The following is a 15579-nucleotide window of genomic DNA, read 5'->3' on the forward strand; positions in this document are numbered from 1 at the left end:
AAGTTTCCAACAATGTACTGCGGTGCCTTTTCTTTGTAGCGACGGCACTGCTACAGCCTGTTGCTTACAACAGTTTTGCTTGTAATTTGCTTAAAAATTACAGCTTTTTCACATCTGGAGAGTGCCTTAGGACATCATGAAGTTTTTTTGGGCATAATTAATGCTGTGCTTATGGATGTTTGCACGCTGAGGTTGATTCAATGGGATAATTCCTTGTCTGGGCTTCACCAAGTGAGGAAGGAATTTTCTGGTGAATGGCCTCATAACTCTCCAATGTGGGCCATCTTTGCTACCCAACCTTATTCAAAAATTGTTTTCAGGCTTATTCTGGGTTCCTTGGACCTGGAAATGTTTTGTTTGGCTTCGGGGCAAAGAGACTTAAAAAAAAAACTGTTATGATTCTGGGGGAGGAGATTGCCCGCCTGTCTGTCAAGGTGTTTCCAAGACTCCCATGATGCAGTGCAGGCATGCAAAATAGGCTAACAATGGTGACTCGCTTCTAATGGAGGTTCTAGCATTGATTATTGTGACTGATTGCTGTAAAATGGGACCTGACGGAGCGCAATAAAGGTATCCATTGGTGACTTGATCTGTGTTTGCTTGTCTCTATTTGTAGTTCGGAATTTTGTGTCTTTTTTGGTAAGGAATGTTTCTAAGTTTAAGCATTTTATTACGAATTGGTCAGCAATTAAGGTTGATATTTTGACAAAAGAGTCGATTCTATTACATTGCTAAGATGGGCTTTTGAAGGTCGTCTATGCCTTGGATGAATCTATGAGTATCCGGGTCTGGTGATGTTTAGTTTGCATTTTTGACGTTTTGGAGTTGGGCCTATATTTTACAGGCGTCTCAGGGTGTTATGGCAATGAAAGGCTTAAAGGGACAGCGTCATGGTACTGCGCATGTCAGTGTTTATTGTAGGCTTTTAATCGCCTACAAATAGTTGAACTTTTTAAAAGCTGTCAATACCTTGTTAAAATAATATGCAATATTTTATTGAATGCAATATTTTATAGAAACTACGTTTATTGACAGTTTGTGGTCATTTTCTTTGAATTTAAGTCCCCCACATGTACCAAAAGCTCATAAGTCAGTATTAGAGTTTACTAAATTTCATTGTGTCAGGGTCAGAGAGCTATTGAAAGCACTTACCATGGCACTGCCCCTTTGAATAGCTGTAAAAAAAAAAAAAGGGAAGAGAAAATAGCTGGATGGGGTCTCTGTTGGTTTTGTTTTAGTTTTAGTTTTCTTTTATTATAATTTTTTCTGGGGTGGGGGAAGGGGGAATTCAGCTTAAAATTGCCTGTGGTCAATTCAACCAACTAAGCAACTAGTACAAAAGATGTTGGTTTTGCAGTCTTTTATTCAATACTTTCAAGGTTATCATGCAATTCTGTAGTTTGACTGGAAATATATACTTTTTTTCTATTCATTTACAGTTCTATATGTACAGTGTGACCATAGTCATGATTACAATTATTTATAATAATTTTTACCCACTAACAGAAACCAACTTGACTGCAAAAAACTCACTGTAAAGCATAAGATATTAGGCATTTCTTTCATGTGGCTGTGAGGTTGACCTGTCAACATCTACAGGGGCCACACTCAACTCGGAATCATAGGGGTCCATAAAAGCAAGGTGTCGCAGAACCTTTTCCTGCCTTCCTTACTCTCCTTCACCAGGAACACCTGTGCAGCCGACACCCTTAGGTGGATGGGGTGCACAGGTGCTTTGGGTGTGGCCCTGAAGATGGCACAGTGACCACAAGATGTACCAGAATGAAATTGTATATACTGTAAAAACATGTGAGTAGAAAACAGTCAATAGCCATGGAGTTTTCAGTGTGTTGTACATGTTATACATGTTTTAGGATTTACCTAATTACTTACAGTATTTTTTTAAATAGAATTTTTTACTTGTATAATTTAGATGAGTAATACATACTTTTTATAGTATGTTGTAGAACTCGTCTCGTTCCTCCTAAATAACAATCAAAATTATGTTTGTTATTATCTTCGTGCAAAGGAACCTACAGTAGTTTTTTAATCAGATAATTGTTTTTCCTTCAACACTCCCCTGTTATTTCAACAGCTCTCCCTTGAGTTTGCTTGTCTTAGAAATAGACCTTGTTTGATAAACAAAGACATGTTACCCACTTATTCAATAATAGGTAACAACTGCAATATTGTACTGTATGAAAAGAGTGCCCCTCCCCCTTCTAATGTTGACATCAGTAAATCTAGCAAGCTCATTTTGCTAGATGTATGATGTATACCAGGCTTGTATCCTCCAGGTCCATTTCCATACTCCGTGAAGACTTCTGAAACCATCTTGGATGCCATTACGGAATTGACCCGGAGACCCGGAGAAAAATTCACGAGGGGGAGGGCCAGTCAACACTCCTCTCCCCAAAGTCAGACGGTTGTTTGGATGGTCTGTTTTTTTTTTTTTTTTTTCTTATTTTTCCGAAAACTACGCAGGAGTGAGAGGGGTTAAGCACTACGAAAAAAAAAATTGAATAGAAAAAAAAAAAAAAAAAGAAAAAGAAAAAAGGCCATTGGCATAGGATCGAACCCGACCTGAAAAACAAAACGGAAACCATACATACGGATTACCCAATCGGTATGGCAGCACAAGGCTTTTACGGAAGGCTGTAAAGAACCCGAAGGCCCCAAGCACCGATATTTCCGGCGAATATGCTGTACAACACTCTTGCAAGGTATTCCGACCCGCGCATTAATGGGGAGGACAATAACCAGGATCCCAGGCCTGTAATACGGTTACGCCACGCACAGCTCGCTGAGATAGAGGATGAAAAAAATACAGGTCTATTTGGGCGTCTTGAGTCCCTTGGGGGCTCGCTATGTCGGCGCGTGGCATCGTAACGCACGGGCGCATTGTCTTTTATCGTGTACAGGACATCAAACAAGCGAAGAAAGAAAAACGTTTTTTTTTTTGGGAACCGTTTTTTTATATCATGCAAAAAGCGAAAATAAATAGAAATAAATAAAGTGCGATTTGGCGATTCTGTTTTTCTTTGTAGAGCTTATTAAGCTATTCACCGGCCTAAATATTCATAAAAGAAAATAAAAAATGCAATGAAGGACGTAAGGGGGAGAGGTTTGTAAAATCGCATAGAATATCGACAAAATCCGCAATACTGTCTACGCTGACTAAGTATAGCTGTATTTCACTTTAACCCTTTCACTCCTGGGTACTTTTGAGCAACATTGTAAGAAAAACAGACTGAAAACAGAAACCTCCCCCCCTATTTCAAGTCCAACACTACCAGTTAAGCTAAGCTACCGCTGACCCAAGACGGTATGCCTTGAAGTTTCCAACAATGTACTGCGGTGCCTTTTCTTTGTAGCGACGGCACTGCTACAGCCTGTTGCTTACAACAGTTTTGCTTGTAATTTGCTTAAAAATTACAGCTTTTTCACATCTGGAGAGTGCCTTAGGACATCATGAAGTTTTTTTGGGCATAATTAATGCTGTGCTTATGGATGTTTGCACGCTGAGGTTGATTCAATGGGATAATTCCTTGTCTGGGCTTCACCAAGTGAGGAAGGAATTTTCTGGTGAATGGCCTCATAACTCTCCAATGTGGGCCATCTTTGCTACCCAACCTTATTCAAAAATTGTTTTCAGGCTTATTCTGGGTTCCTTGGACCTGGAAATGTTTTGTTTGGCTTCGGGGCAAAGAGACTTAAAAAAAAAACTGTTATGATTCTGGGGGAGGAGATTGCCCGCCTGTCTGTCAAGGTGTTTCCAAGACTCCCATGATGCAGTGCAGGCATGCAAAATAGGCTAACAATGGTGACTCGCTTCTAATGGAGGTTCTAGCATTGATTATTGTGACTGATTGCTGTAAAATGGGACCTGACGGAGCGCAATAAAGGTATCCATTGGTGACTTGATCTGTGTTTGCTTGTCTCTATTTGTAGTTCGGAATTTTGTGTCTTTTTTGGTAAGGAATGTTTCTAAGTTTAAGCATTTTATTACGAATTGGTCAGCAATTAAGGTTGATATTTTGACAAAAGAGTCGATTCTATTACATTGCTAAGATGGGCTTTTGAAGGTCGTCTATGCCTTGGATGAATCTATGAGTATCCGGGTCTGGTGATGTTTAGTTTGCATTTTTGACGTTTTGGAGTTGGGCCTATATTTTACAGGCGTCTCAGGGTGTTATGGCAATGAAAGACTTAAAGGGACAGCGTCATGGTACTGCGCATGTCAGTGTTTATTGTAGGCTTTTAATCGCCTACAAATAGTTGAACTTTTTAAAAGCTGTCAATACCTTGTTAAAATAATATGCAATATTTTATTGAATGCAATATTTTATAGAAACTACGTTTATTGACAGTTTGTGGTCATTTTCTTTGAATTTAAGTCCCCCACATGTACCAAAAGCTCATAAGTCAGTATTAGAGTTTACTAAATTTCATTGTGTCAGGGTCAGAGAGCTATTGAAAGCACTTACCATGGCACTGCCCCTTTGAATAGCTGTAAAAAAAAAAAAAGGGAAGAGAAAATAGCTGGATGGGGTCTCTGTTGGTTTTGTTTTAGTTTTAGTTTTCTTTTATTATAATTTTTTCTGGGGTGGGGGAAGGGGGAATTCAGCTTAAAATTGCCTGTGGTCAATTCAACCAACTAAGCAACTAGTACAAAAGATGTTGGTTTTGCAGTCTTTTATTCAATACTTTCAAGGTTATCATGCAATTCTGTAGTTTGACTGGAAATATATACTTTTTTTCTATTCATTTACAGTTCTATATGTACAGTGTGACCATAGTCATGATTACAATTATTTATAATAATTTTTACCCACTAACAGAAACCAACTTGACTGCAAAAAACTCACTGTAAAGCATAAGATATTAGGCATTTCTTTCATGTGGCTGTGAGGTTGACCTGTCAACATCTACAGGGGCCACACTCAACTCAGAATCATAGGGGTCCATAAAAGCAAGGTGTCGCAGAACCTTTTCCTGCCTTCCTTACTCTCCTTCACCAGGAACACCTGTGCAGCCGACACCCTTAGGTGGATGGGGTGCACAGGTGCTTTGGGTGTGGCCCTGAAGATGGCACAGTGACCACAAGATGTACCAGAATGAAATTGTATATACTGTAAAAACATGTGAGTAGAAAACAGTCAATAGCCATGGAGTTTTCAGTGTGTTGTACATGTTATACATGTTTTAGGATTTACCTAATTACTTACAGTATTTTTTTATATAGAATTTTTTACTTGTATAATTTAGATGAGTAATACATACTTTTTATAGTATGTTGTAGAACTCGTCTCGTTCCTCCTAAATAACAATCAAAATTATGTTTGTTATTATCTTCGTGCAAAGGAACCTACAGTAGTTTTTTAATCAGATAATTGTTTTTCCTTCAACACTCCCCTGTTATTTCAACAGCTCTCCCTTGAGTTTGCTTGTCTTAGAAATAGACCTTGTTTGATAAACAAAGACATGTTACCCACTTATTCAATAATAGGTAACAACTGCAATATTGTACTGTATGAAAAGAGTGCCCCTCCCCCTTCTAATGTTGACATCAGTAAATCTAGCAAGCTCATTTTGCTAGATGTATGATGTATACCAGGCTTGTATCCTCCAGGTCCATTTCCATACTCCGTGAAGACTTCTGAAACCATCTTGGATGCCATTACGGAATTGACCCGGAGACCCGGAGAAAAATTCACGAGGGGGAGGGCCAGTCAACACTCCTCTCCCCAAAGTCAGACGGTTGTTTGGATGGTCTGTTTTTTTTTTTTTTTTTTCTTATTTTTCCGAAAACTACGCAGGAGTGAGAGGGGTTAAGCACTACGAAAAAAAAAATTGAATAGAAAAAAAAAAAAAAAAGAAAAAGAAAAAAGGCCATTGGCATAGGATCGAACCCGACCTGAAAAACAAAACGGAAACCATACATACGGATTACCCAATCGGTATGGCAGCACAAGGCTTTTACGGAAGGCTGTAAAGAACCCGAAGGCCCCAAGCACCGATATTTCCGGCGAATATGCTGTACAACACTCTTGCAAGGTATTCCGACCCGCGCATTAATGGGGAGGACAATAACCAGGATCCCAGGCCTGTAATACGGTTACGCCACGCACAGCTCGCTGAGATAGAGGATGAAAAAAATACAGGTCTATTTGGGCGTCTTGAGTCCCTTGGGGGCTCGCTATGTCGGCGCGTGGCATCGTAACGCACGGGCGCATTGTCTTTTATCGTGTACAGGACATCAAACAAGCGAAGAAAGAAAAACGTTTTTTTTTTTGGGAACCGTTTTTTTATATCATGCAAAAAGCGAAAATAAATAGAAATAAATAAAGTGCGATTTGGCGATTCTGTTTTTCTTTGTAGAGCTTATTAAGCTATTCACCGGCCTAAATATTCATAAAAGAAAATAAAAAATGCAATGAAGGACGTAAGGGGGAGAGGTTTGTAAAATCGCATAGAATATCGACAAAATCCGCAATACTGTCTACGCTGACTAAGTATAGCTGTATTTCACTTTAACCCTTTCACTCCTGGGTACTTTTGAGCAACATTGTAAGAAAAACAGACTGAAAACAGAAACCTCCCCCCCTATTTCAAGTCCAACACTACCAGTTAAGCTAAGCTACCGCTGACCCAAGACGGTATGCCTTGAAGTTTCCAACAATGTACTGCGGTGCCTTTTCTTTGTAGCGACGGCACTGCTACAGCCTGTTGCTTACAACAGTTTTGCTTGTAATTTGCTTAAAAATTACAGCTTTTTCACATCTGGAGAGTGCCTTAGGACATCATGAAGTTTTTTTGGGCATAATTAATGCTGTGCTTATGGATGTTTGCACGCTGAGGTTGATTCAATGGGATAATTCCTTGTCTGGGCTTCACCAAGTGAGGAAGGAATTTTCTGGTGAATGGCCTCATAACTCTCCAATGTGGGCCATCTTTGCTACCCAACCTTATTCAAAAATTGTTTTCAGGCTTATTCTGGGTTCCTTGGACCTGGAAATGTTTTGTTTGGCTTCGGGGCAAAGAGACTTAAAAAAAAAACTGTTATGATTCTGGGGGAGGAGATTGCCCGCCTGTCTGTCAAGGTGTTTCCAAGACTCCCATGATGCAGTGCAGGCATGCAAAATAGGCTAACAATGGTGACTCGCTTCTAATGGAGGTTCTAGCATTGATTATTGTGACTGATTGCTGTAAAATGGGACCTGACGGAGCGCAATAAAGGTATCCATTGGTGACTTGATCTGTGTTTGCTTGTCTCTATTTGTAGTTCGGAATTTTGTGTCTTTTTTGGTAAGGAATGTTTCTAAGTTTAAGCATTTTATTACGAATTGGTCAGCAATTAAGGTTGATATTTTGACAAAAGAGTCGATTCTATTACATTGCTAAGATGGGCTTTTGAAGGTCGTCTATGCCTTGGATGAATCTATGAGTATCCGGGTCTGGTGATGTTTAGTTTGCATTTTTGACGTTTTGGAGTTGGGCCTATATTTTACAGGCGTCTCAGGGTGTTATGGCAATGAAAGACTTAAAGGGACAGCGTCATGGTACTGCGCATGTCAGTGTTTATTGTAGGCTTTTAATCGCCTACAAATAGTTGAACTTTTTAAAAGCTGTCAATACCTTGTTAAAATAATATGCAATATTTTATTGAATGCAATATTTTATAGAAACTACGTTTATTGACAGTTTGTGGTCATTTTCTTTGAATTTAAGTCCCCCACATGTACCAAAAGCTCATAAGTCAGTATTAGAGTTTACTAAATTTCATTGTGTCAGGGTCAGAGAGCTATTGAAAGCACTTACCATGGCACTGCCCCTTTGAATAGCTGTAAAAAAAAAAAAGGGAAGAGAAAATAGCTGGATGGGGTCTCTGTTGGTTTTGTTTTAGTTTTAGTTTTCTTTTATTATAATTTTTTCTGGGGTGGGGGAAGGGGGAATTCAGCTTAAAATTGCCTGTGGTCAATTCAACCAACTAAGCAACTAGTACAAAAGATGTTGGTTTTGCAGTCTTTTATTCAATACTTTCAAGGTTATCATGCAATTCTGTAGTTTGACTGGAAATATATACTTTTTTTCTATTCATTTACAGTTCTATATGTACAGTGTGACCATAGTCATGATTACAATTATTTATAATAATTTTTACCCACTAACAGAAACCAACTTGACTGCAAAAAACTCACTGTAAAGCATAAGATATTAGGCATTTCTTTCATGTGGCTGTGAGGTTGACCTGTCAACATCTACAGGGGCCACACTCAACTCAGAATCATAGGGGTCCATAAAAGCAAGGTGTCGCAGAACCTTTTCCTGCCTTCCTTACTCTCCTTCACCAGGAACACCTGTGCAGCCGACACCCTTAGGTGGATGGGGTGCACAGGTGCTTTGGGTGTGGCCCTGAAGATGGCACAGTGACCACAAGATGTACCAGAATGAAATTGTATATACTGTAAAAACATGTGAGTAGAAAACAGTCAATAGCCATGGAGTTTTCAGTGTGTTGTACATGTTATACATGTTTTAGGATTTACCTAATTACTTACAGTATTTTTTTATATAGAATTTTTTACTTGTATAATTTAGATGAGTAATACATACTTTTTATAGTATGTTGTAGAACTCGTCTCGTTCCTCCTAAATAACAATCAAAATTATGTTTGTTATTATCTTCGTGCAAAGGAACCTACAGTAGTTTTTTAATCAGATAATTGTTTTTCCTTCAACACTCCCCTGTTATTTCAACAGCTCTCCCTTGAGTTTGCTTGTCTTAGAAATAGACCTTGTTTGATAAACAAAGACATGTTACCCACTTATTCAATAATAGGTAACAACTGCAATATTGTACTGTATGAAAAGAGTGCCCCTCCCCCTTCTAATGTTGACATCAGTAAATCTAGCAAGCTCATTTTGCTAGATGTATGATGTATACCAGGCTTGTATCCTCCAGGTCCATTTCCATACTCCGTGAAGACTTCTGAAACCATCTTGGATGCCATTACGGAATTGACCCGGAGACCCGGAGAAAAATTCACGAGGGGGAGGGCCAGTCAACACTCCTCTCCCCAAAGTCAGACGGTTGTTTGGATGGTCTGTTTTTTTTTTTTTTTTTTCTTATTTTTCCGAAAACTACGCAGGAGTGAGAGGGGTTAAGCACTACGAAAAAAAAAATTGAATAGAAAAAAAAAAAAAAAAGAAAAAGAAAAAAGGCCATTGGCATAGGATCGAACCCGACCTGAAAAACAAAACGGAAACCATACATACGGATTACCCAATCGGTATGGCAGCACAAGGCTTTTACGGAAGGCTGTAAAGAACCCGAAGGCCCCAAGCACCGATATTTCCGGCGAATATGCTGTACAACACTCTTGCAAGGTATTCCGACCCGCGCATTAATGGGGAGGACAATAACCAGGATCCCAGGCCTGTAATACGGTTACGCCACGCACAGCTCGCTGAGATAGAGGATGAAAAAAATACAGGTCTATTTGGGCGTCTTGAGTCCCTTGGGGGCTCGCTATGTCGGCGCGTGGCATCGTAACGCACGGGCGCATTGTCTTTTATCGTGTACAGGACATCAAACAAGCGAAGAAAGAAAAACGTTTTTTTTTTTGGGAACCGTTTTTTTATATCATGCAAAAAGCGAAAATAAATAGAAATAAATAAAGTGCGATTTGGCGATTCTGTTTTTCTTTGTAGAGCTTATTAAGCTATTCACCGGCCTAAATATTCATAAAAGAAAATAAAAAATGCAATGAAGGACGTAAGGGGGAGAGGTTTGTAAAATCGCATAGAATATCGACAAAATCCGCAATACTGTCTACGCTGACTAAGTATAGCTGTATTTCACTTTAACCCTTTCACTCCTGGGTACTTTTGAGCAACATTGTAAGAAAAACAGACTGAAAACAGAAACCTCCCCCCCTATTTCAAGTCCAACACTACCAGTTAAGCTAAGCTACCGCTGACCCAAGACGGTATGCCTTGAAGTTTCCAACAATGTACTGCGGTGCCTTTTCTTTGTAGCGACGGCACTGCTACAGCCTGTTGCTTACAACAGTTTTGCTTGTAATTTGCTTAAAAATTACAGCTTTTTCACATCTGGAGAGTGCCTTAGGACATCATGAAGTTTTTTTGGGCATAATTAATGCTGTGCTTATGGATGTTTGCACGCTGAGGTTGATTCAATGGGATAATTCCTTGTCTGGGCTTCACCAAGTGAGGAAGGAATTTTCTGGTGAATGGCCTCATAACTCTCCAATGTGGGCCATCTTTGCTACCCAACCTTATTCAAAAATTGTTTTCAGGCTTATTCTGGGTTCCTTGGACCTGGAAATGTTTTGTTTGGCTTCGGGGCAAAGAGACTTAAAAAAAAAACTGTTATGATTCTGGGGGAGGAGATTGCCCGCCTGTCTGTCAAGGTGTTTCCAAGACTCCCATGATGCAGTGCAGGCATGCAAAATAGGCTAACAATGGTGACTCGCTTCTAATGGAGGTTCTAGCATTGATTATTGTGACTGATTGCTGTAAAATGGGACCTGACGGAGCGCAATAAAGGTATCCATTGGTGACTTGATCTGTGTTTGCTTGTCTCTATTTGTAGTTCGGAATTTTGTGTCTTTTTTGGTAAGGAATGTTTCTAAGTTTAAGCATTTTATTACGAATTGGTCAGCAATTAAGGTTGATATTTTGACAAAAGAGTCGATTCTATTACATTGCTAAGATGGGCTTTTGAAGGTCGTCTATGCCTTGGATGAATCTATGAGTATCCGGGTCTGGTGATGTTTAGTTTGCATTTTTGACGTTTTGGAGTTGGGCCTATATTTTACAGGCGTCTCAGGGTGTTATGGCAATGAAAGACTTAAAGGGACAGCGTCATGGTACTGCGCATGTCAGTGTTTATTGTAGGCTTTTAATCGCCTACAAATAGTTGAACTTTTTAAAAGCTGTCAATACCTTGTTAAAATAATATGCAATATTTTATTGAATGCAATATTTTATAGAAACTACGTTTATTGACAGTTTGTGGTCATTTTCTTTGAATTTAAGTCCCCCACATGTACCAAAAGCTCATAAGTCAGTATTAGAGTTTACTAAATTTCATTGTGTCAGGGTCAGAGAGCTATTGAAAGCACTTACCATGGCACTGCCCCTTTGAATAGCTGTAAAAAAAAAAAAGGGAAGAGAAAATAGCTGGATGGGGTCTCTGTTGGTTTTGTTTTAGTTTTAGTTTTCTTTTATTATAATTTTTTCTGGGGTGGGGGAAGGGGGAATTCAGCTTAAAATTGCCTGTGGTCAATTCAACCAACTAAGCAACTAGTACAAAAGATGTTGGTTTTGCAGTCTTTTATTCAATACTTTCAAGGTTATCATGCAATTCTGTAGTTTGACTGGAAATATATACTTTTTTTCTATTCATTTACAGTTCTATATGTACAGTGTGACCATAGTCATGATTACAATTATTTATAATAATTTTTACCCACTAACAGAAACCAACTTGACTGCAAAAAACTCACTGTAAAGCATAAGATATTAGGCATTTCTTTCATGTGGCTGTGAGGTTGACCTGTCAACATCTACAGGGGCCACACTCAACTCGGAATCATAGGGGTCCATAAAAGCAAGGTGTCGCAGAACCTTTTCCTGCCTTCCTTAATCTCCTTCACCAGGAACACCTGTGCAGCCGACACCCTTAGGTGGATGGGGTGCACAGGTGCTTTGGGTGTGGCCCTGAAGATGGCACAGTGACCACAAGATGTACCAGAATGAAATTGTATATACTGTAAAAACATGTGAGTAGAAAACAGTCAATAGCCATGGAGTTTTCAGTGTGTTGTACATGTTATACATGTTTTAGGATTTACCTAATTACTTACAGTATTTTTTTATATAGAATTTTTTACTTGTATAATTTAGATGAGTAATACATACTTTTTATAGTATGTTGTAGAACTCGTCTCGTTCCTCCTAAATAACAATCAAAATTATGTTTGTTATTATCTTCGTGCAAAGGAACCTACAGTAGTTTTTTAATCAGATAATTGTTTTTCCTTCAACACTCCCCTGTTATTTCAACAGCTCTCCCTTGAGTTTGCTTGTCTTAGAAATAGACCTTGTTTGATAAACAAAGACATGTTACCCACTTATTCAATAATAGGTAACAACTGCAATATTGTACTGTATGAAAAGAGTGCCCCTCCCCCTTCTAATGTTGACATCAGTAAATCTAGCAAGCTCATTTTGCTAGATGTATGATGTATACCAGGCTTGTATCCTCCAGGTCCATTTCCATACTCCGTGAAGACTTCTGAAACCATCTTGGATGCCATTACGGAATTGACCCGGAGACCCGGAGAAAAATTCACGAGGGGGAGGGCCAGTCAACACTCCTCTCCCCAAAGTCAGACGGTTGTTTGGATGGTCTGTTTTTTTTTTTTTTTTTTCTTATTTTTCCGAAAACTACGCAGGAGTGAGAGGGGTTAAGCACTACGAAAAAAAAAATTGAATAGAAAAAAAAAAAAAAAAGAAAAAGAAAAAAGGCCATTGGCATAGGATCGAACCCGACCTGAAAAACAAAACGGAAACCATACATACGGATTACCCAATCGGTATGGCAGCACAAGGCTTTTACGGAAGGCTGTAAAGAACCCGAAGGCCCCAAGCACCGATATTTCCGGCGAATATGCTGTACAACACTCTTGCAAGGTATTCCGACCCGCGCATTAATGGGGAGGACAATAACCAGGATCCCAGGCCTGTAATACGGTTACGCCACGCACAGCTCGCTGAGATAGAGGATGAAAAAAATACAGGTCTATTTGGGCGTCTTGAGTCCCTTGGGGGCTCGCTATGTCGGCGCGTGGCATCGTAACGCACGGGCGCATTGTCTTTTATCGTGTACAGGACATCAAACAAGCGAAGAAAGAAAAACGTTTTTTTTTTTGGGAACCGTTTTTTTATATCATGCAAAAAGCGAAAATAAATAGAAATAAATAAAGTGCGATTTGGCGATTCTGTTTTTCTTTGTAGAGCTTATTAAGCTATTCACCGGCCTAAATATTCATAAAAGAAAATAAAAAATGCAATGAAGGACGTAAGGGGGAGAGGTTTGTAAAATCGCATAGAATATCGACAAAATCCGCAATACTGTCTACGCTGACTAAGTATAGCTGTATTTCACTTTAACCCTTTCACTCCTGGGTACTTTTGAGCAACATTGTAAGAAAAACAGACTGAAAACAGAAACCTCCCCCCCTATTTCAAGTCCAACACTACCAGTTAAGCTAAGCTACCGCTGACCCAAGACGGTATGCCTTGAAGTTTCCAACAATGTACTGCGGTGCCTTTTCTTTGTAGCGACGGCACTGCTACAGCCTGTTGCTTACAACAGTTTTGCTTGTAATTTGCTTAAAAATTACAGCTTTTTCACATCTGGAGAGTGCCTTAGGACATCATGAAGTTTTTTTGGGCATAATTAATGCTGTGCTTATGGATGTTTGCACGCTGAGGTTGATTCAATGGGATAATTCCTTGTCTGGGCTTCACCAAGTGAGGAAGGAATTTTCTGGTGAATGGCCTCATAACTCTCCAATGTGGGCCATCTTTGCTACCCAACCTTATTCAAAAATTGTTTTAAGGCTTATTCTGGGTTCCTTGGACCTGGAAATGTTTTGTTTGGCTTCGGGGCAAAGAGACTTAAAAAAAAAAACTGTTATGATTCTGGGGGAGAGATTGCCCGCCTGTCTGTCAAGGTGTTTCCAAGACTCCCATGATGCAGTGCAGGCATGCAAAATAGGCTAACAATGGTGACTCGCTTCTAATGGAGGTTCTAGCATTGATTATTGTGACTGATTGCTGTAAAATGGGACCTGACGGAGCGCAATAAAGGTATCCATTGGTGACTTGATCTGTGTTTGCTTGTCTCTATTTGTAGTTCGGAATTTTGTGTCTTTTTTGGTAAGGAATGTTTCTAAGTTTAAGCATTTTATTACGAATTGGTCAGCAATTAAGGTTGATATTTTGACAAAAGAGTCGATTCTATTACATTGCTAAGATGGGCTTTTGAAGGTCGTCTATGCCTTGGATGAATCTATGAGTATCCGGGTCTGGTGATGTTTAGTTTGCATTTTTGACGTTTTGGAGTTGGGCCTATATTTTACAGGCGTCTCAGGGTGTTATGGCAATGAAAGACTTAAAGGGACAGCGTCATGGTACTGCGCATGTCAGTGTTTATTGTAGGCTTTTAATCGCCTACAAATAGTTGAACTTTTTAAAAGCTGTCAATACCTTGTTAAAATAATATGCAATATTTTATTGAATGCAATATTTTATAGAAACTACGTTTATTGACAGTTTGTGGTCATTTTCTTTGAATTTAAGTCCCCCACATGTACCAAAAGCTCATAAGTCAGTATTAGAGTTTACTAAATTTCATTGTGTCAGGGTCAGAGAGCTATTGAAAGCACTTACCATGGCACTGCCCCTTTGAATAGCTGTAAAAAAAAAAAAAAAGGGAAGAGAAAATAGCTGGATGGGGTCTCTGTTGGTTTTGTTTTAGTTTTAGTTTTCTTTTATTATAATTTTTTCTGGGGTGGGGGAAGGGGGAATTCAGCTTAAAATTGCCTGTGGTCAATTCAACCAACTAAGCAACTAGTACAAAAGATGTTGGTTTTGCAGTCTTTTATTCAATACTTTCAAGGTTATCATGCAATTCTGTAGTTTGACTGGAAATATATACTTTTTTTCTATTCATTTACAGTTCTATATGTACAGTGTGACCATAGTCATGATTACAATTATTTATAATAATTTTTACCCACTAACAGAAACCAACTTGACTGCAAAAAACTCACTGTAAAGCATAAGATATTAGGCATTTCTTTCATGTGGCTGTGAGGTTGACCTGTCAACATCTACAGGGGCCACACTCAACTCGGAATCATAGGGGTCCATAAAAGCAAGGTGTCGCAGAACCTTTTCCTGCCTTCCTTACTCTCCTTCACCAGGAACACCTGTGCAGCCGACACCCTTAGGTGGATGGGGTGCACAGGTGCTTTGGGTGTGGCCCTGAAGATGGCACAGTGACCACAAGATGTACCAGAATGAAATTGTATATACTGTAAAAACATGTGAGTAGAAAACAGTCAATAGCCATGGAGTTTTCAGTGTGTTGTACATGTTATACATGTTTTAGGATTTACCTAATTACTTACAGTATTTTTTTAAATAGAATTTTTTACTTGTATAATTTAGATGAGTAATACATACTTTTTATAGTATGTTGTAGAACTCGTCTCGTTCCTCCTAAATAACAATCAAAATTATGTTTGTTATTATCTTCGTGCAAAGGAACCTACAGTAGTTTTTTAATCAGATAATTGTTTTTCCTTCAACACTCCCCTGTTATTTCAACAGCTCTCCCTTGAGTTTGCTTGTCTTAGAAATAGACCTTGTTTGATAAACAAAGACATGTTACCCACTTATTCAATAATAGGTAACAACTGCAATATTGTACTGTATGAAAAGAGTGCCCCTCCCCCTTCTAATGTTGACATCAGTAAA

The sequence above is a fragment of the Nematostella vectensis genome, chromosome 7 (assembly GCF_932526225.1).
Source record: "Nematostella vectensis chromosome 7, jaNemVect1.1, whole genome shotgun sequence".
Taxonomy (NCBI): Eukaryota; Metazoa; Cnidaria; class Anthozoa; order Actiniaria; family Edwardsiidae; genus Nematostella; species Nematostella vectensis.